General features: G+C 42.1%; 1 protein-coding gene across 19 annotated transcripts in view; it reads right to left on the bottom strand.

Moving 5' to 3' along the window:
• Positions 1-24896, bottom strand: part of caska (calcium/calmodulin-dependent serine protein kinase a) — a 120588-nt gene that overhangs the window by 79173 nt on the left and 16519 nt on the right. The window contains exon 1 of one of the 19 annotated variants that reach the window (XM_044216276.1): positions 4484-4735. The exons of the other annotated variants lie outside the window; for them this stretch is intronic. The gene's annotated coding sequence lies outside the window, so the exon portion shown is untranslated. Of the gene's footprint in view, positions 1-4483; positions 4736-24896 lie in introns of those variants that run through there. 19 annotated transcript variants of the gene reach the window in all.

Here is a 24896-nt window from a genome sequence, read left to right as displayed (position 1 = left end):
CATACTGAAACACTGACACCAAGATATTGCTTTAATAATGATCACACATTTCATTGTCCATATTGCCCACCCCGATGAGCAAAGAGGTAGTCTGGAGCAGACGAGAGGCTTATTCACAGCAGCCCGGGCAAGCATTAAGAAAAAGGTTTAAGAGGCACAGTCTCCCGCACGCCTCAGGCTCTAAAGTAGGAAACATTAACTTTAGAAATCTGTCAGGAGAGAGGAGATGAAGGAAGGCAGACAGAGGGAGAGCATGACGGGGGAGAACAAACAGCTTTGAAGCGCAGACGGCTCAAGTGGCGGAACTGGGCGTCTTGGAAGAAATCAACTGTACATGGAGGAGCCATTCTGGCTTTGAATGGGGCTCAGCTGCACACAGCGTCGGCCATTATAGCTCTGAATAGAAGTCAGCTGCACATGGGCTGTTCTGATGATTCCTGCACTTTAGCCATCCTCGCTAAAATAACAGGAAGAGGGTGAGAGAGAGAGAGAGAGAGAGAGAGAGGGAAGAAGTGGAGGGGAGACAGAAAGAAGAAGAGAAACATGGACAGGAAGAGTAAAAAGAAGCAGAGTGAGTCCCATTGGTGCAAACACGCCTCTTCTATTTTCTCCTAACCCAGATTTTACTCCAGTATTTTAGAGTTTATCCATACTGTGAGCAGCTTGAGGCAATACGTTTATTACAGTATTTACCTCACAAGGTTTGAAATCACTTCTCTTTCTATAACTTGGTTTACATGATTTATTAACAACATGAGATACTACTCGTCGGTGAATTATGGATTGGGCCGGGTTGACCAAGGTTACTCCAAAATGTGTTGATCTCATTATATCAAGATCTTGACTCAAAACCTTTAATTTTCTTGGGATAATGATTTATTATCTCACTGCCGTCTAGTAATTACACAAAATGGGTTCCTCAAGGTCACAACATGATGCTTACCTTATAATTGATTGTCTGTGCCGTGCATTTATCACATTAAAGTGTTGATCACCGTTGTGGTCTCTCCCACAGACATTTTAAACTCTACTTTAACCTTTTCACTGACTGGTGACTGGGCAAAACCATTCCCATTAATACGTACTGAAGACGCCGTATGGTTACAGGCTTTCAGTATCTCCAGAAACATGGGCTCATCTTGAAAAGATGAAATCGCAGCACGTATGTACATACCATTATTGATGTTTTATATGATGTGTGTTTTATATTTAATGTAAAACCTGACAAGCCTATGGCGCTTTAAATAGGGCAGTCACGAATAAGCTTTGCTACTGGCTCTATAATAAATTCATTGGTATGTGGCAACATCTTCGGTAATTGCTGTCAGCTTCGGTAACGTTAATAGTAAGACGTTTGTCCCATTAATTGTCTGCTCATTCACTGTTCCTTCTGGAAAAACACGGGTAGTGAGAGAAGAAAGGAGTGAAGCAGTAGTACAGTGTTTAACGACACATCCATGGTCTATCAGCAGATCATGTTGAATGCAGCTGTGTGTAAAAACGTGTGTCTGTGTGTTAAAATTAGACGTGGAGGCGAGCAAAGTTAATTGTCTCCAGAGTAAAAAGTAAACGCGTGGCCTTTCGTCCCACAGTTCACAGCACTAAGCACTTAATGACCACACAACAGCTCCTGACCTTTACTCTCTGCACTTCAGCTGACCTCACAGGTGGGGGGTGTCGCCGTAACCAGGGACCTTAATCAGCTGATACTATAACTAACCCTGTGAGAGGATGAGGGAGAAGGCTTGGAAGAGAGAAGAGCATTTGCTGCATTCCTTGTCAGGGTAACCAAAGGGAATTTACGACAGCATCAAAAAGATAGGGTGCCCTATATTGCATGCCATCTATCTGCATCTTTGTGTGTGTGTGTTGCTGTAGTAAAAGGTGATTTGCAGGCCGCACTCCTTCCCAACTTCATAGTGCATCAATCACCCGCCGTCTCATTCCGTAAATGTCACCAGCTTTACGACACGCACAAGTCCAAAGCATCACTCACAGTCAGACTAGTCCTGATGGGCCAACCTGCGGTGAGGACAGCTCTGCCTTCGCACACGTGAGTTAGTCAGTCTGGACATCGGAAACAACAACGGAGGAAGTTGCACTGAGCTGCTTTACGCCAGGCGGGTTTACTCAGCTGTTACTCACCAGCTCCTGATGGAGATGACAGCCCTGTGCTCTTAGTTATTAGATTAGACTGCCACTTCGGCAGTATCGGCATAAACAATGCAAAACAAGTGAATAATGCTATCTCGAAAGGAAGAAGAAACAGTTAATGCTTTCAAAGGAACCTACAAAGATAAAACACAGAAAACATAAAAATGATATAATGTAGAAATAATCGCACACTTGCTCTTATCAGTGAAAGCAGCACACAATGAAACTGAAATGAAGAGGAACTGAACAGCTCAGGACTGTAACAGACTTAGTGCTATCAGAAGGCGTAATGAAACTTCAGCCTGGAGGAAACATTCAAGAGAATCAACGCTAAATGAATGCTACCTACTGCACAATATTAACTTTCCAACATTTTATCTGAGTATCCGAAGTGTAGAGTTTATCTACATATAATGCCAGCAAATCTTCTGAAAATGGAACAAAGATACAGTTTTTGTTGCATGTACATCACGTTTTTCCACAGTGCTGCGCCTTTGATAGATGTAAAAATTACAATTATACTATAATATTATCATATTAACACTACACCTCTCAGTGATGGTGCAAAAAGATGTTGATTCATAAGTGTCTGAAATCAGCAAGGGGTGCAGAGGTGAGAAAGTAGGATTTAAAACCTCCCTCTCCAGCTCTCTCCCACTACTTCCATCCCTTTTTGCGTGTACAAGTGAGTACTACACCACGGAAGTGTGCACGCTTATCCTCATTTGTACGATTCATCGAGTCTCGACCCTCCCGGTGACGGCAGTGCTGGATAAGGCTCCGCCACTGCAATGAAATAATCCCACGCGGCCCAAAAAGCATTTTCCCCATAGACCACTATTATAAAAGAGACTTCTCTGAAACTGGACAGGACACCTGGAACTGCAAACGTCAGTTATTACTCTTCATATAATGGCTTTTTAATCCATGAAGGTTTTATATTTGTAAAACTTTCCCAGAGCCTAGAAAAGCTATTCGTAATTGACAGGTTTGAGACATCTTTGACTGGCTTAGCTGTCTTCTCTCTTTTTCTGTGCCTCTCTCTTTCTCACTCATGTAGAGACACACACATTGATTCAGCTGCTGACAGTAAAGCTTCAATCACACTTCACTCAGCTGCCATGGTGCCTTTTGACTCTCACATAAAATAAGTTATGGTAAATTTGTAGCAAAAAGGTGCACATCCGACACAAAATGCAGCTTGGTACTTTGGGGACATGGATGCAGAGAACACAGGCTCTGGTGGTGTGCAGTGAAAATTCATGAGTCTGCAGTCTATAAAGTGAACAAGCCACAGACAGGGCAAACACTGAAAGACAAAACATACAAGGCCCAACCTGCCCCGAGTGAACAAGATACAAAAGCAAAGACAGTGGAGAAAGTGCAAGTTGGAGAATACAAATGAACAGAGAGAGAAAGGGAGACGGCCTGAGGGTGGACCCAATAGATCTTGTGTTTAATGCATGCCAACGGAGCAATGAGAATGATAATGATTCATAATAAGTCGTTAGGGACAAGGCTGTCTATTGTTTAAATAATATATGTATAATGTTAAATTACAGTGCTCTGAAAGCACCTAACAGACTAACCACCACTGACCTTTATCTCACGCTCTATAAAAAGGTGAAATATAGTATTTACTCTGATCATAAAGCAGGCTTTGTCAGGTTACATTGCGTCCCTCGTTTTGACCAAAAGCCACTGTGGGTTTTGCGATTCAGAGTACTGCAGGATGAGTTCTATGTGTGCCTTGTGTGCAATTTAGAAAGGGTCAAGACCTGGCCATAACGATATAAATCTGTTATGATCGGCCCCCTCTGCTCTCCTGGCTTGTAAAAGCATGTGTGTGGATATTACAGCTGGAGCATTAACACAGCAGCAGGATTTCATTTCATTTTAGGGATGAGAACTTAGCCAAAGCCATTTCTCTAATGTCATTTCGCTAATGTGATTATCAGCACAACTGAAAAAAAGTTAGGACCCTGCATCACCATAACGGCTTAATTTATTTTTTGTTTGTTTTAGAGAGAGATTAGATTAGTCTTTACTGCTATTTGCACAGGTACAGGGCAGTACAGGTACACTGGAAGTTTTGTGCTCAGGGAGTCAAGACAGGCAAAGGAGGGGCAGTTAAAACAACATGATAAAATAAATAAGCACAAAAGTTTTTTTTACGCATAAATTATTATTACAAAGGACTGAGGCCGACCTTAACGTTGGATGACAGAGCCCCGGACAGGGAGAGTTCATAAAACCCAGTATGAATCAGACTCACAGTGGATGGGAAAAGGCTGTTATGGAAGCGTGCCTTGTGAGTGGTGATGCTCACCGGCCTGTGGTGTGTGAGATTGCAGTTCTTCCATCTAAACAGAAAGCGAGCTGTGTGTTGTCACTAAAAATGCCTTGTGCTTTTTGTCCTGCAGCGCTGTGTATGGAGTGCGTCCATGGAGGGGAGGTCCGAGCCGATGGTTCCCTCTGCAGTTCTGATGACTCGTTGAAGCGATTTCCTCTCAGCCTGGGTTGTATTTCCAAACCACACAGTGATGCCGCCGGCGAGAAGTCTTTCAACGAGTCCTCTGTGGGCCCGGTTTAGGGGCTGACGTCTGAGTCCGGCCTTCTGCAGCAGCCTGATGAAGTAAAGCCGCCGCTGTGCTTTCTTCACCGTGTTAGCGGCACCCTGATCATCAAGGTAGTTGATCTAACATGCCAGGCTGTTCACCTTGGAGATCTGCTGCGGATATGGGAACAGGCCGGGGCGAGATTTACAAGAGAGATATAGAAAGCAGAGACAGATCCTGACCAAAGACAGACTCACTGACCACAGTCCAGCCATAGAGAAAGGACGATACAAGACGTCCTGGCTACCAACAGAGGAAAGAGTCTGTGGTGACTGCTCGGCATCTTAAAATGTGATAAATATAACAATATCAGAGAGGAATACTTTAAGAAATTCGATTTGTTTGTCCCAGACTTCACAGAGCTAGATGACAGTGAAAAGCAACAGATTCTATTATCGAGAGGGACGTGCAGCTGACTGAGCTGCACAATATGTGACTGCATGTCACAAACTGAGGGACACATAGTTTACACATCATCACTGAATATGACAAATAATTATCTTGACAGTCTATCACACGCACATTGTATTTTATCTGTGTTGTGTTATTGCTCATGTGTATTTGATTTATTTTTTAAATATTACTGTTTTTGATTAGTTTGTACTTGGATGCTTTGGCAAAACTGTTTTCAAAACGTTCATGCCAATAAAGCCATTGAACTGAAGAGAGAGAGAGAGAGAGAGAGAGAGAGAGAGAGAGAGAGAGAGATCACAGCCAGCTAAACAATGAGCTAAAGTTTGACGTGCTTTAGAAATTGTCTTTAACCCAGCTCTAGTCATACTGACAGTGTGACCCCTCTTACAGGAATATCCCCCTCTTCCTTTCAGCATATAATCTGATCGGTCTTACTTCTTGGTCTGCTGCTTGTTGCTTTCCTTAAGTCACAAACCAGCCAGACACAGTTAGCAGAGTTTACAGGTGGGAGGCCAGTGAGGGATCTGCACTAGTTCCTACTGGTTGATTGGGGCACCTTTATGGGGGAGGGTGGGAACTCAGGGGGGTACCATCTCCCCCGCTCCATGACGTGCTGGTCAAACAAAGGAGCACCTTCAGCGGAAGACTCCTCCCCCCACAATGCACCACAGGAAGTCATTCCTGCCTGTGGCCATCAGACTCGTTAACTCCTCCCTCTAAGTGTCAGTCTGTATGACCCGAAGTCACTAAACTGGACATTGATCATTAACATCTCTGCAGTACTTGACATAATTGTGCAATATTCTCTGTTTCCAGTTTAATTTATTGATATTTATTAATGCTGTGCAGTATCCACCGTCTCATTATAATCTTAATAAGCTACACTTAACTTGACAGTTCATGCACTATTACTTATTACTTATATTATTACATTGTATTATTATACCGTACATACTTATCATCAACCGGTAATCCACTTTGTACTTTACACTTATTTTAATTTTATACTTATACCCACTTGGTACTTAATTTATCTGATCTGTATTATAGTGTATTTTATTATATTTATACTTCTATCCCTGTGTGCGCTGACGTGACAGCGAGCTGCTGGAACAAAAAGAGTTTCCCCTCGGGGATCAATAAAGTATTTCTGATTCTGACCACAAAGATAGCCCACGTGTACTCTTCGGCTGTCGGCCGCAACTATTATTTTCATTTTCAATGAATCTGATATTTGTTATCGCAAATATTCAATGAATTGCTTTGTATATAAAATGTCAAAAAATGCGGTGTCCTGGGGGCCTAAGGGTTAAGGTGCTCCCCATGACGTCCCTGTTTCAAGTCAGGCCAACGACCAGTGGAAAGCAAATAGCGGCCCGTGGGTCAAATCCGTTTCAAATAGAGTAGGGGGCGGTACTTTCATTTGTCATGCTTGTGGTTCAGGCTTTTACTTTATCTATAGATTTGTTTTTTTCATCATAACTGACATTTTTCCTTCAATACATCTTTATTATGAGAAATATATTATTCCCTCCAGCGCACCTGCAGAGCAGCCGCCCCACACTTAACTCCTATAAAAGACTAGATCAATAACACTCACAGTTTAATGTTCACCGTTTGTGTTATGAAAACATCACCTTTCCACACAGTCAAAAAAACTCAAAGTATGGGTCCTGGTCACAGTTCAGTTATAAAGTCCTAGTGCATCATGGAGCGTCTCTCCGGCCTGGCTCCTGACGGCGCTGTCAGCCAAAGAGTCAGTCACACTGGACGGCAGTGGTGGAGCTTGCACCAGCGTCTGGATCAATAGTACTTCGTAACAGAAACAAGCTCTGCGTCACGCTGCCCCCCCCCCCCTCGTTTCCATCACTCCTCCATGTTTCCATCACAGCGAGTTTGTAAAGGTTTGCAGCCATGCAGTTATCCTGCATTGCTCTGTGTACAATGACGCAGCTAAAAGAAAAAGGCAGTGATTCGACTCACAAGTAACTGGACTTCTCGACTGATGAATCCAACCATCAATATTTAGGGGGCAGCCCTAAAAAAAAGTATAATTTCTGTGTCTTTCTCTTATACTTTGTCTCCATGTTATTCTGTCTTGCACAAAATGACTATGGCACAGTCAAACTAAATTGATACAGGTGATCTTTTAAGTTGAACGTGATGCAGACTTCTGCTAGGCAAGAGCAGCTGAGTGAGACATACACACACACACACACACACACACACACACACACACACACACACACACACACAGTAGCGCAACTGTTTCAGATCATAGCAGGGTCTCCATGTGTGAGGATGTAAGAGCAGCTACCAGTATCTCAACAAGTGCAGTCCTTTAGAGATGTGTTTGTACATGTGTGTGTAGTGCTGCACGCTGCCAGTGATCACTTTAAGGGGGGATTCAGCAGTGCCACAAATTCAATTAAATGTCTGACATTTCCCAGCATCCGCCCCCGGGGGCTTCACTGTACAGACACAAGAAGAGCAGAAGACGGGAAGACCAGGAAAAAGAACAATTGAGAGAGTGAGAGAAAGTGACTGTGCGTGAAAAAGAAATACAGATAATTAAATGTTTTCATCAGCAACACCAGACAAGAAATTAAAAAACTAAATCAAGTAATTGCACCTTCACATCCAAGCCTTCTTTTAACGGTCTACTTCTCCTTTGTCTTCTCATACCGCTTCCTTTTATCCTATTTCCTCATCTCTCGACGGTCTACTTTGCCTCCCCTGCCTCTGTATCGATGCCGTCATCTCTCCCCTCCTCTCTCTGGCAGAGTGGTTATGTAAGGAGGCAGAGCTAGGCAGCTTATTTACGCTCCCATGGGGATTAGGCAGAAGCCTGGACATGCCAGCACCTGCAATGCTCACTGACAGTCCGCAAATACACACTCATACACACAGAGGGCACTGCAGCAGAGTTGACAGGCTTTCCCTAAAACCCCATCACAGAGAAGCTAGTCAGGGTGTAAGATGTACTTTGATGTACTAATGCAGTGGTAGCAGTAGTAGGCCACCGGGCTTAGACACATAAATTGTGTTTGAGACTGTAGTCCAAAACATATATACATCAGTCGAGGGTATATGATCAAACATTGCTTTAATATTTCAGCCATTTTAGGTGTGCTTGTGAGTAACGATAATTGATGATGAGGTATGGACTTCATTGCAGCAAAATTACAGATTAATGTTATGTTAATGCTATTAATGGTACTCGGCAGCAAGGTTATAAATATCTGTTTTTATCCATTTGTGTTGTGGCAGAGGAGTGCGTAAACCAACCGTTCTGCAATGTTGCCGTCAACCCATCTTGGTTTCCTGTAAGGCACACACTGATGATGTCAGTGACAACAACTCTAGAGAATTAGGAAGATGTGTACAAAGGGAAGTGTACAGATTCGGAAAATGAAAACAAATCTACCTTGTGTGAGAAAACGAGATGGAAAATGAACTGTGAGAGAAAAAATATCAGAGGAAGAAAAAACTGGAATACTGGAAGTCAAAATCAACTCCCTGAAGTTCAGCCATTGTGTCTCTCCTCTCCCGCTGCTCTCTCTTTATCCACTTAAAAAAAGATAATTCATCAGTTCCTTTTCAGCTGTCAGTTACACGCTAAAAAGGCCATTTCATTAAGATTATATTCCACTCCTGTTAATTACCTTAATAGACATTTTATTTCTCTCTACTAAAATCTTGCAGTATCAGCTGTCGTTTCTGTTTGATGCATCAGATTTCTGTGTGGGGATGTTCTTCAGTGCCCTCAGAAACAGAGACGCTACATGTGTACCAAAGCAGGAAAGTAAACATAATTGATAAAGCATTTTGTGAATAATGCTTTTCTTTTAAAAAGGGCAACAACACTTAAAAAGCAGCTGACAAAAACAGCCCAAAGAAAGAGAAAATTATAAAAATTATGTATTTCAGGGAAATGCCAATGAAAACAAGTGCATTTATTATTGTTATTTTTATTATTTGCACTGTTTTGGCTTCTGTGAGACTTTGATTCAAAGTGGAGCAACTATGATAGCAAGTTGTCATCCTCGATTTGTGAACAGCTAACACGCCCTTGCCCTGAATACCTTCGGCTTTTTACATTGGCAAAAGAGCTCCAGCAACATCCGGTTGCTGTTTGTGCATCACAGCTAATGCAAAATACAAAATGTTATTTTCTGTGCCGCTAGCAGGCTGCTGCACTGCCTGCAGGGACTACTCTGCATGGGAGCTTATTGGTAGAGCAGCTTCTAAAGCAATGATGTCATCGCCACCGCCGGCTGTCAATCAAAACCTGAGTTCATGCTCATTAATTCCCATGTCACTAACCTCAATTTCATTAGACCTTTTTCTGTATTTTCAGCTAGTAGGGTGATGCATTACATTTTTCAAAAGCGCCAAGGTCCCTCAGTGGAGTGAGATGGAGGAGTTTATGAAACCTCTCGGCTCTGATGTGTTAATGTGGGATCACAGAGAATGGCAGATAAAATGACGGAAAAGGGGAGGAGATGAAAACATTTATTAGAATTCAGTCTGAGTCATCACACAGACACACAAACCATAAGAGCAGAGAGTAACTGCTCTTCTGCTTTTACATCTTTGTGCTCACAGTTTTTCCGCTCCTAACCTAAGGACTTTAAAAGACAGTGGTTCGGTTCCAGTCGCTTTCCCCAAATAAAACCTTTTTGCAGGGGCAATAAGACATTATCTACCGAGCACAGACATTTAGAGGCTTACCATGGCTTAATGATTTTGCTCTCATTCTCTCCCCTCGCCCCTTTATACCCACACCCACACACAAAATGCTGCTAATACTGCTAATAACTTGAGTTACAATTACCCAGAGAAACAGAAAAGGAGACAGAGAGCGAAACAGAAAAGACAGATGATGTAAGAGACAAAAATTCAGTGCTCATTTGGTCCACATTTTGTGTTCACTGAGACTCAAACTCCACCCCTCCACCCACATATCCAGCCCTCTAACCACCCTGACCAAGCTCCATGCTGCAGGAGCTATTCGGAAAAATAACCACTATACTGCCAATGTGGTCTGGCCCTGCCTGCCACCCACCGGGGCGGCTCTGGCCTGTGGAATGGGGCCAAGGCAGCAACAAATGCACACAATTAGGAAGAAACGAGTCAGAAGAAGAACAACAACAAGAATCCATAAGCTCACACAAACACACAAATGAATCGTATTTGTGAACCACGAGCGAGACAAAGGTTTTATCGTCTTCGCAGCTCTAACTCACGTCGCTCTCTCACCCATTCAGATCGTTCAGTGGTTGAACTGATCTGGGATCAGATAAACAGCAGCTCGGTGCTCCTTGTATTTAACAGCTAACTAAGCCGTAACTAAGAGTTGCGTCAAGTGAATTTAACGCAAACTTTTGAAATGTCGCAATAAAGACATTATTAGACACATTTCCATCAACTGGTTTGAAACGAATAAACTAATCTACAAGCGTAGTTTTGTCATCCTGCAGAAGTTGGCGGTATAGGCCACGTTACGCATGGCTGAAATAAACAGAGAAGAAGAAGTAGAGGTCGCGAACAGGAAACGAAACCCGTTGTTTGTCAACTGTTAATAAACCTCACGGAACAAGAAGAAACAAAACCAGTCGCCTTGGCCAGCTACAAGGGAAAACTGGAGAGAGGTCTTCAGGGATTTGTAATTATTCTAAGACGCCGACAGCGGAAACAGCTTCTTCTTCTTCTTCTATTGGAGCAGAAACAGCTGATCAGACATGTGAGTTAAATGTTTGCCGCGTCCGAACTTAACTCTTTTTTCCCCTTTTTTTTTTTAAGGGCAAAAACCACTTCAAGCGAGCGTATGAATCGGTATCCGATCCGCCCAAGACGTATAAAGTATAAATGGCGTCACAGTCAAACATGCACACATTACCTGCTCCATGTCCGAGAGAAGAAGGAACAGGGAGGACAGGAAGGTGGTTGAGAATGATTAGTTGTGACAGGAAGTCCCACTGTGGTCAGATTCCTCTTTACCCTCCCTTTGAACCTCCGCTAGCACCCCCTCTGCTCCGCCAGCTAGTCTCAGGTGAGGGGTGAAGCAATGGGGCCATCCTCAAGGGAATCCACACATCCACTTGGATAAGATACAGTATTTTATCAGAGCCAAACACATAAGCATATAACGTTAACTGAAGAGGCTCATGCCACGTAGCAGGCAGCAACTGGAATATAAAAAGAGTGTATGAACGTCTCCCTTAGTCAAGAACTTCAAGTAGTTAGAGCCTCATGTTATCGTACCCACAGAAGAAAGATCAGCTCAGATGACACATTGGGTTGTATCGGTTTTTAACTGAAAATGAAAGCAGAGCCCCGGTATTGGATGGAGACTTTGTATCAGCCATTTTAGGTATCTGGAGAGTAAAGTGGGATCAGTGCGTCCCTACATGAAAGTAGATTAATTCTGGGTCTGCAAATATTTTCCATACTCATTAATCTGTTGGTATTTTCTTCCTGTTAACTGATTTTTATTATCATTCACACTATTAAATGTCAGAAAAGAGTGAAAAATGTCCATCACTGTTTCTCAGAGCCCAAGGCGACATCTTTAAATGACTTCTTTTGTTCAAACAACAGTCAAGACATTCAGTTTATAATGACATAAAACAGAGAAAAGCAGCAAATCCTCACTTGTGAGAAACTGGACTCAGTAAATGTTTGGCCTTTTCTGTTCTGCTGGTAATGGCTTCCACATATTGACCCTCCTGAACAGAGAAAGCCATCTGTCCTAAGATTTTATAAAAAGGCGCTTTAATATTCCCCAAAGCTGCACCCTGAGTCACTGAGGCAAAAACCACGAGCGGTTTCACACTGCCAGAGCACCTTTAATGAACATATATCATTTCTTTAGAACGCTGCAATGGTAAAATTTTAGCTGCTTCCAATCCAGTGTGTTTACTGCACGATTATTAGTCGTCTTTGACAGTCGATAGAGGAACTGAACTAGTGAACAAAACCATCAGAGAACAAAGAAAAAGCATTAAAAATACAAAAGCCCTGATCATTGTGTGTCTGGTGATGGGGAGTGTGTGTGTGTGTTTGGGACATTTACAGCTGATGAGGAGGGAAGGCATAAAGAGTGACAGCTCTTGAGTCCTGCAGTTGAGGGCCTTTCCTGCCTCCTCCCATGCAGCTGTGGATGAATGAGTACACAGTGAGTTCCCAAGTGGCTGAGCGGAAAGAGACCTCATCTCCATCTCGGCCCTTGTCCCCTTTCCCTGATTTCTGACACCGAACTCTGACGCCACCGCAGATTTATTCAGTCTGAATTAACGGTGAACTTTAGTCTGAATGAATTGGTAAAATTTAAACTGATCTGTGCTTGCTATGCAATTTGCTTTGGTACTTTTGATATTTCTTTGGCTTTTTCACCAGGCAGATTGTCCTTCTTTCCAGTGTAACCACTAAGACAACGAAATGCAGTGTAGCATGTAACCAGAAGGGCAAAAAGCAGTAAAGTGCAGAGTAATATAAATAACAGTGAGGGGTCGATATCAATAAGCTAAGATATATACAGTATGAGCATGTGCAGCAGTTACAGTAGGCAGTGCAGGTGTAAGTACAAGTAATGCTAATAGTAGACATTATATGCAGAATGCTACTGCTTTGTACTACATGCCTCATGCCATGTATCTGCACCTCTCTACCCAGTTTCATTTATACTTATGTATTCATTTTTTAAATCTCCCAATGACAACGATGTTTTATCCACACACAGCTCTGTTATGTAGACAGCGAGGCCAGGTATAGCCTACAGCAAGGTTCCTCTCACAAAACTGCACTGATATCAAAAGCTCGTGCCCTCCGTTGTGCGCAGGAGTGAGAGAGGAAACATATTTTTTGTTTAAATGGAAGCTAACAGGTCTTAATGAAGCCACAGGAAAACACATGTCACAGGAGCATCTGGCGACAAAGCAAGAAATGAACATAGAGGAGGTGGCGAGGACGTGGGACGGAGAAAAATGGAGTGAAGCAAAAAAACAAAAACAAAAAAAACAATAAAAGCTAGAGGAAAGAAAATCCTCCTGTCCAATCCCCTGAGTGTTTTGGGTCGTGAGCCAAGTGTGAGATTTGCTGCCGGATGCTGTTGCAGGACTGACTGCAGACAGAGAGGAGGCACTCTCTGGATTAACTGGCTGATTTGTTGCCTAACTTTGAGGAAGTACCCCATCAGTTCAGTGAGAAATGCCCATTCTTTACAGAATAAAGATTTCTTCAAATCAAAGCAACAGAGAGAAGAAACAGAAACCCACGAACAGACACAGCCAAGCTGAACGTTTCTTGAACATTTCGGTACTTATTTATTGAGATATCGGCCCCTGCTTTTGTCTTCACTTTACTTCCAGAACCTGCATCCTTTAGAAAAACGTCATGAAACAGCATTGGCTGTGCAGCAGTGTCATGTGACAGCTCGAGGTAAGGTTTGCTCTAAAATGGAAGTCACAAAATGTCACTCGTTCATTTAGAGAAAATGGAGAATTACCACGTCAAAGGGAGACGGTGTAGTCCCTCATTCGTCCAGGAGTGTTCTATCGTAGAAAAGGTTTCGGCTCCCATCCGGAAGTCATTCTCAATTGTGAAAAAATGGGACAGGAACTAGAAATTGATTTAGATTTAATCAGATTTACTGATTACTTCCGGATGGGAGCCGAAACGTCTTGATTCTGAAAACAGTGTCCAGACGACTACGACTGAAACCTTTTCTACCATGTCAAAAGCCAAATTCTGCCTACAATTACTAAGAACTCAATTTGCACAGGATTGGTATAATCAGCGGACCTCAGTTTTCATATAATTATTGCAGGTAATTCTGGATGGAATTTTTGTTTGACAAATTAAAGAAATTGCAGTTTTGCACGAGATAAATATTAAAGATGATCTCCAAAATTACTACAATTAACTCGATAACACAAAGTCCCAGCTGCTGCCTGATGTCATGATCCTCCTGTGTGTGTGTGTGTGTGTGTGTCTATCTGTGATCTGCTGCAACATTAATGGGGCGGATGGATGGACCATTAGGTCTATGCCATCATTCCTTTGCTAAATCATTGATAAGCTGCGGGGCCATTGCTGGATCAGAGGGGGCCCATTAAGAAAGCATTTAGGGCAGGCGCCCCAGGAGAAGATAACATGTTTATGGTAGTAGCCTGCAGCTCACTACGATCCAGCATCCACAGAAACCTCCAAAAGGTTCACTAGCATATGTTTGTGTTTTGGAGGGTGTGTGTGTGTGTGTGCAGTAGAGGCCCACACACACAGCCAGGATCACTAAACAAATTTTCTCTTATAATGTATTAGGAACAAAACCACAATCCATCTGTAGACTCACATCGACTCTGCCCCCCCCCCCAACAAAAATACACAAATACAATCTGACAGCAAGTTTCCTGCCTTCAGGTGTTTCTAGCACTGTGATGGATTACAGCTCCGAGACAGGACACCGACACAGGTATTTACAAGGCAGCGTAACATGATGTAACCTGTGAAGCAGGATTTAAATCCATCACAGAGCTGCCCAGGTCTGCCAATCAGAGCAGGAGGAAAGCATGAGGCTTTCTACTACAATGAAAAAGGTGACAGGGCAGAGGTCAGGAGCCAATGATAAATAAAGTGCTGATCACAAATCACCCAGAGAAAAGGCCAATAGCTACAGCAACACCGCAGCGGTGTTTTTGTTTCATGCTTAATGTTTTAATGTAAATGCAAATAATGATCTTTTCATTATAAATCGTTGATTATTTTTCAATTAATTAAATAATTGCTCAGTCTATAAAATGTCAGCAAATTGTGAAAAATCAGTGCAAAACTCCAAGATATTCAACTTACAATAAGGACTGCAACTACGGTAATGGTTATTTTTATTATCGATTAACGTGCCAGTTATTTTCTCATGTAATGGATCAAATTTGGTCTATGAAATGAAAAGTGTCTTCTTTTGTCTGACCAACAGTCCAAAACCCAAAGATGGAGTTCACGTTGATATAAAACAGAGAAAAGCAGAATGTTTGGAGTTTCTGATCGATAAAACATAATTTTTGTCAACTGACTAATGGATTGATTGATTTTTATTTATTTACAACTGAGAAAAGCAGCAAATCCTTATATTTGGAAATCTGAAAACAAAAATAAGCAAGTGTTTTGCATTTCTGCTTGACAAATAACTCAAACATCTAATTGATTATTAAAATTGTTGTAGATTAATTTTCTGTCAATCAATCAGCTTCAATCAACCAGATTATTGATGTCAACAAAACCACAGCTCGGCAGCCCGTACTGGACACCGCACTGTGTTCGACATTGCCTCTGCGTCTCCAAGAGTCTCCAGCCGAGCCGGTTGAGAGCATGCGTGTTCAAGACTTCCTCTGTCCGAGCCACCCGGCTTCCCGTTGGCTCCCCGCACACATGAACAGAATCAAATAGTTTAACGATTCAGCTCTTCTGAACTTTCCATATGTTATTGGACCGAATGGATCAAATTCTGATTATACAAAGAGTCATTTTTGCTGTGTTTGTGACGCCCTGAAAAATGCATTCACCATTTTACAGCCGCTCCTTTTCTCAGGATTGTGAATGGGGAAAATTGCTTTGCAAGTTGTAATACCGAGTGTGGCCACTAAGCCAAAATCTCCTCGCAGCCCAGTGCTGATCCTGGGGGCTTGGTTCCACTAGGTCATATTTTATGAAAAATCTACTCAGTTGTTTTTTGGTACAAAACAGATGACCACGCTGTTCTTCCAGTGCAAACAGCTACAGCTTTCACATTTTCCATATGGCAGATTGTGGCTTCTGAAATATTTACCCTCTTTAGTTGAGCAAAAGCTGAAGAAGAAGCATCTTAATTACAGGAAGCAGAGGAATTTATGGGAAACTGTTCTTAATCTTAATCAGTAGCACAAACAAACCACAGGCATGAGATGAACCCAGTATTAAAAACAGTTGTCTTTACTATGTTCTCATTTGTTTATGCTAATCATACTAATTAAAACTAATCAGAATGATCGGTTATGTAACGGGGCTTAAAAATGTTAGACACATCACTTTTAAGAGCAAAGAATTAAAATGATCCCATTATTTTTTTAATCAACTGTGCTGATGCAATGCAGGATTTTCTCATTAATAAAGTGCTGTGAAATTATAAACAGAAGGCCTGATTATCTGCTTTGCCTTTTTCATTTGGTCTAATTTGGGAGCTCTCAGGCTCGATTCCCAGTGCAGAGTAGTTTTGCATCAAAAGCGAAAGGGGGAGGGAAATAATAAATTATGCCAATAATAAACAGCTCAAGAGGGCTATAAAGCTGTCATCACAGTTCAAATCACAATGATTCAGCTGCAAAAAAATCCAACACCAGCAACTATCTTTACTTTCCATGGCACAGGGCAAAAACACAGGCTTGAAAATGAGTTGTGTGGTCACTGCTGCATGAGGTCATCAGCGAAGCTGGGGAAGCTCATATTCTGGGTTCACATTTAGGACAAGGCTGAACACTGTGTCCTGTGTTCGACTGGTCTGTATTCAAACAGCCACAAAACAGTGGTCAGCACCGCAGCCTCATATACAGAACAGAAATATGCCTTTCTAAAAGGGCTGTTACACCAAGCCAGACCCTCCCAAAAGCCCGAAGCTTCTCTGCTGGGACTCCAACCACAGCCATCAGCCTCTGCCGCTCAGATGCACTCAGCTGACCACAAACCATCAAGATCCTCAGGAACAGGGAGTGGAAACTCTGACACCAAATCCCCGCCATCCTCCCTGTGCTAAACACGACTCCAAAACATGGCTCACACTGCAGAGCTTCGGCACAGAGAAATCAATAAAATCAATCCAACTTTTGATTAACACTGCAGTGCATTTAAATAATGAAAGGGTGAGGTAAGTGCAACCGAAAAGCTGCTGGATTTTTACCAACAAAACAACCACGAATTTGTCTTTTCACTGATGAAGAGTCCAATCTCCTATCTCGGAGCAATTAATCACGATCAAGAAGACAGACAGGGGGAGAGTGCAAGAGAGAAAATGTGTGTGTGTGTGTATGTGTGTGTACTTTGTGTCCTCTGTGAAGTGAATCTGCACACTGGTCAGCATATTGGCTCGGCCATTTCCTCCTAGCTCAGGCTGCAGTCTATAAAAGTTAATGAGCCCACTGAACTGCACGCAGCAATTCATGCACGCACACGCAAACACACCTACACGCATCAGTATGTTTATATGATTGCAGAGACATGTACTTTAGCACATGTGTACCATTAAATCTTCCTCCCACATGCAAACACACTTCACAATGCCTTGCAGTCCCGTCTTCTAAGGCTCAGATGAGTCGGGGGGGGGGGTCGGAGGTTTCCTCCCTGTCTCCTCAAATTTCACACACACTTCAGTTGTAAGCCTCCTTACATAACACTGCTCCCGAACTTCCGCGGTGCTGCCAGAGATTTCTGTGTGTGTGTGTGAGAGAGATTCACTGGGCCATGAGGATCCTTTCACTGGTCAGTAATCACTGTTCTAAGCGATATCCGCTGTTCTGAACTTCTAATTCTCTGCACTGAGAAAGAGAAAACAAGGAGACATGAAAGGACAGAATGAGAACGAGTGACTACGCCTACATACTTTGTACCCACTACTAACTACTAACACAGTGTTGGTTAAACATGGACACATATGCAGACCTCTCTGCTATAACATTTAGTTCCCTTACATTAAGAAGAAATATCAGTTTGCCTCTAAACCCTCACGCTATCCTCCTTTTTCTTTATATATTCGTTTATCCTTCTTGTGCTCTAAAGAGGAGAAGAGAGGAGGGAAGTCTGACGAGTTCAGTGATGAGAACAGAAAGAAAAATGAATGTTGAGACCGACAGCAATGGATGAGTGTTGAAGAATGATCACAATGTGTGTTTCATCACAGCTAAAAAATAAAAAGCAGACATTCTGAAAACTGAGAGACACGGGAGAGAAACTTGGAGGGAGGTGGACAGAGACGTGTGGTAGTCCTGTACAGACACAGGAATTTTATTTGTTATTTATTTATTGATATTTATTAATACTTCTATTACTGCTGTGCAGTATCCACCGTCTCATTATAATCTTAATAAGCTACATGTAACTTGAGAGTTCATGCACTATTACTTTATTACTTATATTATTACATTGTATTATTATACCGCACATACTTATCATCAACCGGTAATCCACTTTGTACTTTACACTTATTTTAATTTTATACTTATACCCACTTGGTACTTAATTTATTTTCTGACCTGTTTTATAGTGTGTTATATTTTTTTGTTTAGTGCTTCTCTTCCTGTGTGCGCTGACGTGACAGTGAGCAGCTGGAACAAAAGAGTTTCCCCTCGGGGATCAATAAAGTATTTCTGATTTTCTGATCTGATCTGAATACAAACAAGCTTACACCGGGGAAAATAGATCTCATCATTCTGTGTTGTAAATAACAGTTTAAATAACATTAAAAATAATATTGATGGGATTTGGACTGCCGCATGTAAGGGAGACAGAGAAAGAGAAGTAGAGGACGATACTGCGACGAGGTGCCATTGTTTTATTGCTCTGCACATGGATACACACACAGTCAAGTGTTGTCTCTAATGTTTCTTAATTAACCCCCTCCTGTTTTCTGTTAATCTCTCTTTTATAGTTCATTTCTTCCAACAACCTCCACTCTATCGTCTTCCCATTGTTAGTTTCTCTTTGCTAATGCAGGGCTTTTGCAAGATGCCTACAGGCGGAGAGCGGCCTTGGGGCATAAAAGGCTACGCATACACAGAACACACACACACGTGCTCGCAAAGACAAGCGCACCCACACACACGTGCACCAGCTCTCGTAGCTCTTACTGGATGTGTAAATACACCGAGGCCTTCTCACAGCCGATGTCTGACCATTCCCAGTCACACGAACATGTCACCATTGTTCAGCTGCTGCGTATTTTAACTGTGCAGGCAAAAATCGCATTCGTACTTTTGACAGTCCAAGCGCTCTGTCTCCGTCTGTAGCTGTGCAGCGTCATGGCAACACAGTGTTCACAACTAGCGCTTGGATCTTGTAGTAATGTTCAAATGGTCGGAAAGAAAAAAATGTATCAGCCAATATTGGTTGTGTCTGAAAAGGTTTTGCTCCTGTAAATATAGGTAACACCGGTTACAATGATAAGTGTTTCTCTTTAAGACAATATGTGTTTTAAAAAGGTCACAGAGACGCTGATGAAATGCAGGTTTTGCTCAAGCGACTGATCGATTACTTTATTGATATTAATGGATGACGATTTGTAAGTAATTTAGCAAGACAAAAGATCAAATATTTGTTGGTTACAGCTTCACAGGTGCAATTTTTTTTTAGCTGTTTCATATTGTAAATTAAATATCTTTTGATGTTCTGACTGTTGGTCATGTTGCAAACTGCAAAATTGTCATTTCAAGAGTCGTTCTCAGCTCTGCTAACTTATAAAGACCATTTCAGATTCTTTATGATATGCAATAGTCTGAGCGACTGATCAATGAATTGAAAAAAGTCAACAGATAAATCAGTAATGAAAATAATCAGCTGCAGCTCTAAAAGTGTGGTTCGTGTGTTGTTCGTGGTGCGGTGTGCAATTTGGTGTCTTCTGTTGTCAGCACTGAGAATTATAACCAAACACTGACGATATCAATATTTTATTATCAACAAAATCTGATAATGATATAGTTGCTGATATTGGGTTTTTATTATAAACACATAATATTGATAAGTATAATTATTTTGGGGGGCTTTTTGCCTTCATTTGCTAGAGACAGCTGAAGAGAGACAGGAAATATGGGAGGGAGAGAGGGGTGCGACGTGCAGCATTCGAACCCGGGCCGCTGCGGTAAGCACTACGTGGGGCGCGCGCTCCACCGGGTGAGCTACCGGGGCGCCCAAACTATACCATCATTAAAGAATTGGGACAGATAAGACAAGATATGTACTGAGCAGGACATTTTACAGTGACGCTGGTTCTCACTTACCTCAAACACATCTTTGGCATTTCTGTGCTGAAATTTCTTAACTTATCGGCCAACATGCACACCCCTTATCTGGGATAAGCACAAATTGGCCGATAAGTTAAGTCTCTGCGCGTTACATACAGAGTCTTTGGTATGTGCAAACAATCGAGTTGGCTGAAGACTAGTTCCCACTAAACCACATCCTTCTCTGAGTAATCTGACCTCACTGTCAAATAAATCTACGATGACCCTCGTTTCCAGGACGTTCACATTACTCTGAACCACATAAATGCTGCTATGTCTGTTTATTCACATTAAATAATAGCGTTTTGTGCATGGAAACATTCCCACTGTGCAAGTCAGTTTAACAGCATATGAGAATAGAACCAAAGTCATGAAACTCGCTTGCGCTTCAATATAAGAGTCTGAACACTACGCTAGGCCACTGCCTAAATAATGGCTTCAGTATATCATGAAAATGAAAGCTTTTGCGACATTTTCAGTATCAGCTTGAGTCATTCCTATTATCATTACACTCACAACAGCACCAGCCTTTCCGAGCCCAGCTTTCCGCCAGCTCTCCAGGTTCTCCAGGACTCAGCAGCCCTGCCAAAGAGCGAGAAGCCGGTCTGCCAGTTTCTGCCAAGTTCTCAGACAGACTTCAAAGGAACTGAGCTGCCATTCTGTCCTCTTCTACTAGAGAAGAAGAAGTTTAGTGGCCTCCAGGCCAAACAGAGAAAGAAAGAGCAGAGAAGAACAAATAAACAGTGACGCAGAAACAGAGGGATGGAGTGAAAGTAAATGAAAGGAGAGGAGAGAATACATTTTGAGGCTCAGTGACCATGTGAAAATGCAGGTTAACCTTGAGAGGAAAAAAAAATGACACGAAGGGTAAACATATCCTTTCATATCTGCAAGTGCTAGCCTCCCACCTCTCCTGCTTCCCCGTCAGAGGACGAGGAGAAGGGCAGCGAGGGTCATCTCCTGGCGTCTCGTCTGTACGCACACATGGCTCCAATGTAGAAAACAAAGACATACTGACAGGCCTTGTTTAATCTTCACCACGTCTGCTGTAAAACACTACCTCCCTCCTTGTACACTGTCCTTTCTTGCTCGCTTGTCGTGCTATTCTTACACTGTCAGCTCGGTGGTGAATCCGCTTCCTGACACACAGCCTAACCTCAACATGTTCACTTCCAATTACTGATCTCCTTCCCACAGTCAAAGGCAAAGCCACACAGCAGAGAGCTGTATCTGATTTCTTGTGCAAGTCCGCATTGATCTACATGCCAGTGATGCTTCTCCAGGGCCCCAATCAGCACTCCACACAGAATACACTAAATCTTTGCTACACAGTCAATTGTCTGGGAGCACAGCCTGGGAGCAGCTGTGTGTATGTGTGTGTGTAGGTGTGTGTGTGTCAGAGGAGAGGAACTCAATACTCAGCAGAAAGCTCTGAGCAAAGCCTTTCTCTGGTCCTCAATAAGTTCCTGTGTGCTTGTAAAGGCCATCTTGGCTGTGGTCACAGCCCCCGTGTGCACCGACAAGTCACTCAGCACTGCAAACGGACCGAAGTGCCCGAGCCTCGGACCATCTCGGCAGGGCCTCCGAGTGAAAAGAAAAGCTCTGACCTTTACCTCGTCTGCTGCCTTTCTCATTTCAGCATCTGTGGGTGTCTGAACGCCCCCGAGCCCACTCACCCATTCAAGCTACGGCAGGGTCAAAGGGCAAGGTAGTAATGACGAGATGATGTGATGAAACCACGAGATGATTGCTTCCACTGCGCTCGGCCTGTCTCTGAGGAGCGCCTTCTCAAGCAATCTATATATAACGCTGTAGGAGGCTGCTGAGCTCTGTTGACGAACACGTAGATAACGTTAAAGGAAAGTTGAATTATATCCGTCTAATTGAGAATGATATCAAAATGATTACAGAACAGTGTGATATTTATTTTCTTGATTAAACATCAATTGTTTTGTCTATAAAATGTCAAAAAAACAGTAAAAAAAAAAATGTTTCCCAGATCCCAATGTGATTTTTTCCACATTGCTTATTTTATCTGACCAACCTTCCAAAATCCCAATCTATCAAATCTGCGCCCATAGAGGACTAGGAAAACCACCAAACTTCACATTTGAGAAGCAGAAACCAGTTCATTTTTTGGCATTTTTGCTTACAAAAATGACTCATACAAGTAACGTAATTGTTTCAGCTCTTATCAAAATGGCATAGTTTTGATAAAGTATTGCCTTTTATGTACTATATTGTCTTTCATCTATTTTATTGGGTTTCTTAGTTATCTTTAACCATTTTTACGTTTGTGTTCCTTCGTCTCAGATTGTTCTACTGCTCATATTTGTGCTGCTACATCATCAGCTTGTCAGTCACATGTGAAGCACTTGGAACTGCACTATGAAAGGTGCTATACAAATAACGTTTGTCTGGTTAATTGAGTCATTTTGATTTTCAAACCTTTTCTGAAAAATGTTTTTGCTCGAAGCTTGTGGTGATACGGACAGCGTGAAGCGACGTCATCTCTTTGGCAGTGTACCTGGTTACTGTTTCAACACCATCTTTGTACTTTGGACTGTCCGTTTTGCATTTTGTAATTTTGGCAAGAGCTCCACTTGTTGTTGGCTGAGCGTGAATCTGCCATCTGTCTTTTTTTTGTTGTTGCTTTGTCTCCTAAATGTTGCTGCTCCTCTCTCTGCACTCATTTGAAATGAATCAGTCGCTTTGTCTGTTGTTTTCACTGCCAGCGTGGACTTATGGTCCCACATTAACATGGATCCCTCCCACTTGAAGCTGCCATTTATTTTTGTGGCTAGCACTTTTGTTTCCGCTGTGTCATTAATCATAAATGGAGCTGCATGACAGCATCACTAAGTGCTCTGGGTTTTTCAGAAAATAGTTAAATGACAGTAGAAAATGACACTGTTGTTGTATAGCATCTGCGATACTGCCTACCACAACTAAACTAAACTCATGTGTGCAACTGTGACAATTACAGGCCAACTGTAAAAGGATAATGTTTATATCACAATTTCTGGGCATTTATGAAACCCTTTTGTAAGTACAGATGTCCCTCCTTTATATTTTATATTTACCAGTGTGTGTTTCAACTTATTTGACCATTATTTAATTCCTCCTGAGCCAAGCGTACTTTTTTTGCGATATTTCATGTGTGTCCCATTTTCACTTTCATTTTTTAATTTGCAAATTGAAAATGTGCATAAAAACAGGTGGATGCAAACAAGACAACAACAAGATAGACGACAATAACAATGAGTTACAGACTAAGAACATAAAAAACAACAAAATATGCCACAAGATCAGAATTAAACAGAAATTTGATTAGAAAACCATGAATAACATTTCTAAAACAAGTCATATAAACACAACCTAAGCGGCACCTTAAAATAACCCCTGAGCGGTCTAACAACGGCACAGTCAGCATCTACAGGGAAGCTTTCAAGGATCTACCTGCTATAGAAACAAATGCAAGCGCAAAGATGTTTCAAAGTGTTCTACATCTGAATTCATGTCATTTTAAACCTCCTCTAAACTTAGCTTTTCTGCGTTATGGCGTTCACCTATGACCTTAAAATAAATTTTTAAAAAATATATATATATATTTTGTTTTATTTATTTATTTATTTTTTTTTCTTTTCACAACTTTTGAGATGTCATCTTACTTCTCGGTGTGTAGTCTGTTGTTACTGCTGAGCTCTGTCCAGTAGCACTCGTCATGTGCTTATGTCTCTTAATTCTCATCGTTGACTGTAAGCTAGCGCTAAATCTAAGATTAGCCCACATACGCACACACACACACACACACACACCAAGGGGTCACACACAACACACACACACTGTTGCAAACTAAGAGATCACAAACGCCTTGCATAAACAGGGTGACACCGACTTACACACACATGATTACACACGGACACATGCACACAAACACAAGCACTTGCTGTCTTCTCTGTAGCTACATTGCCACGGAGTGAAAGAGAGTAGTTGACATCCTGCGGTGTCAACACTTTGTCGGAGGGACATGGCGACACAGAGCAGTCTTCTGGATGGTTGACAGCACCGCATCTTTCACATGCATCGCACACGCAGCAGAACAACCGTACGAAGGGTTCAAGAGGAATGTTAAGTCCAAAGTCAAGTCTTCTTCTTTCAGTCCTCTGCGAGGAATGTAGTAAAGGAATTGGCCTCGGCTGTCCGCTCTCTCTCGCATCCATACTAGATCTGAAAACGCATCTATTCCTCTGTGTTTCGGCCTTCTGTCCACACTAAACTGACGATTTTACATCCATAACTGGGGCTTTTCAAAACAAATGCTATTTACTGTATATGCCAGCAACACAATATGGTATGCCAGCACAGTCTGTGTAGCCAAACACACAATATACAGTGGCTGCAGTCACGAACCTGTGTTTGTTTATCGTGACGAACTATTTCATGCTAGTTCTGTTGTCTGACAACATAAAGAGAAATATATGTAAAAGAGAACAACTACATAGTAAGCTTGGCTGGAGCTCAAACGGTTAGTCAATTAATCGGCAACTATTTCAATGACTGATTAATCGTTTAAGTCGGTTATTAAGCAAAAGTGGCAAACATTCTCTGGATCCAGCTCATCAAACGAGATGATTTGCTGCTTTTCTCAGTTTTATATCACTGTAAATTGAATATCTTTTGCTTCTAG

This window comes from Siniperca chuatsi, linkage group LG12 (assembly GCF_020085105.1).
Source record: "Siniperca chuatsi isolate FFG_IHB_CAS linkage group LG12, ASM2008510v1, whole genome shotgun sequence".
NCBI classification, from domain to species: Eukaryota; Metazoa; Chordata; class Actinopteri; order Centrarchiformes; family Sinipercidae; genus Siniperca; species Siniperca chuatsi.
This window is presented reverse-complemented; position numbering and strand designations above follow the sequence as displayed.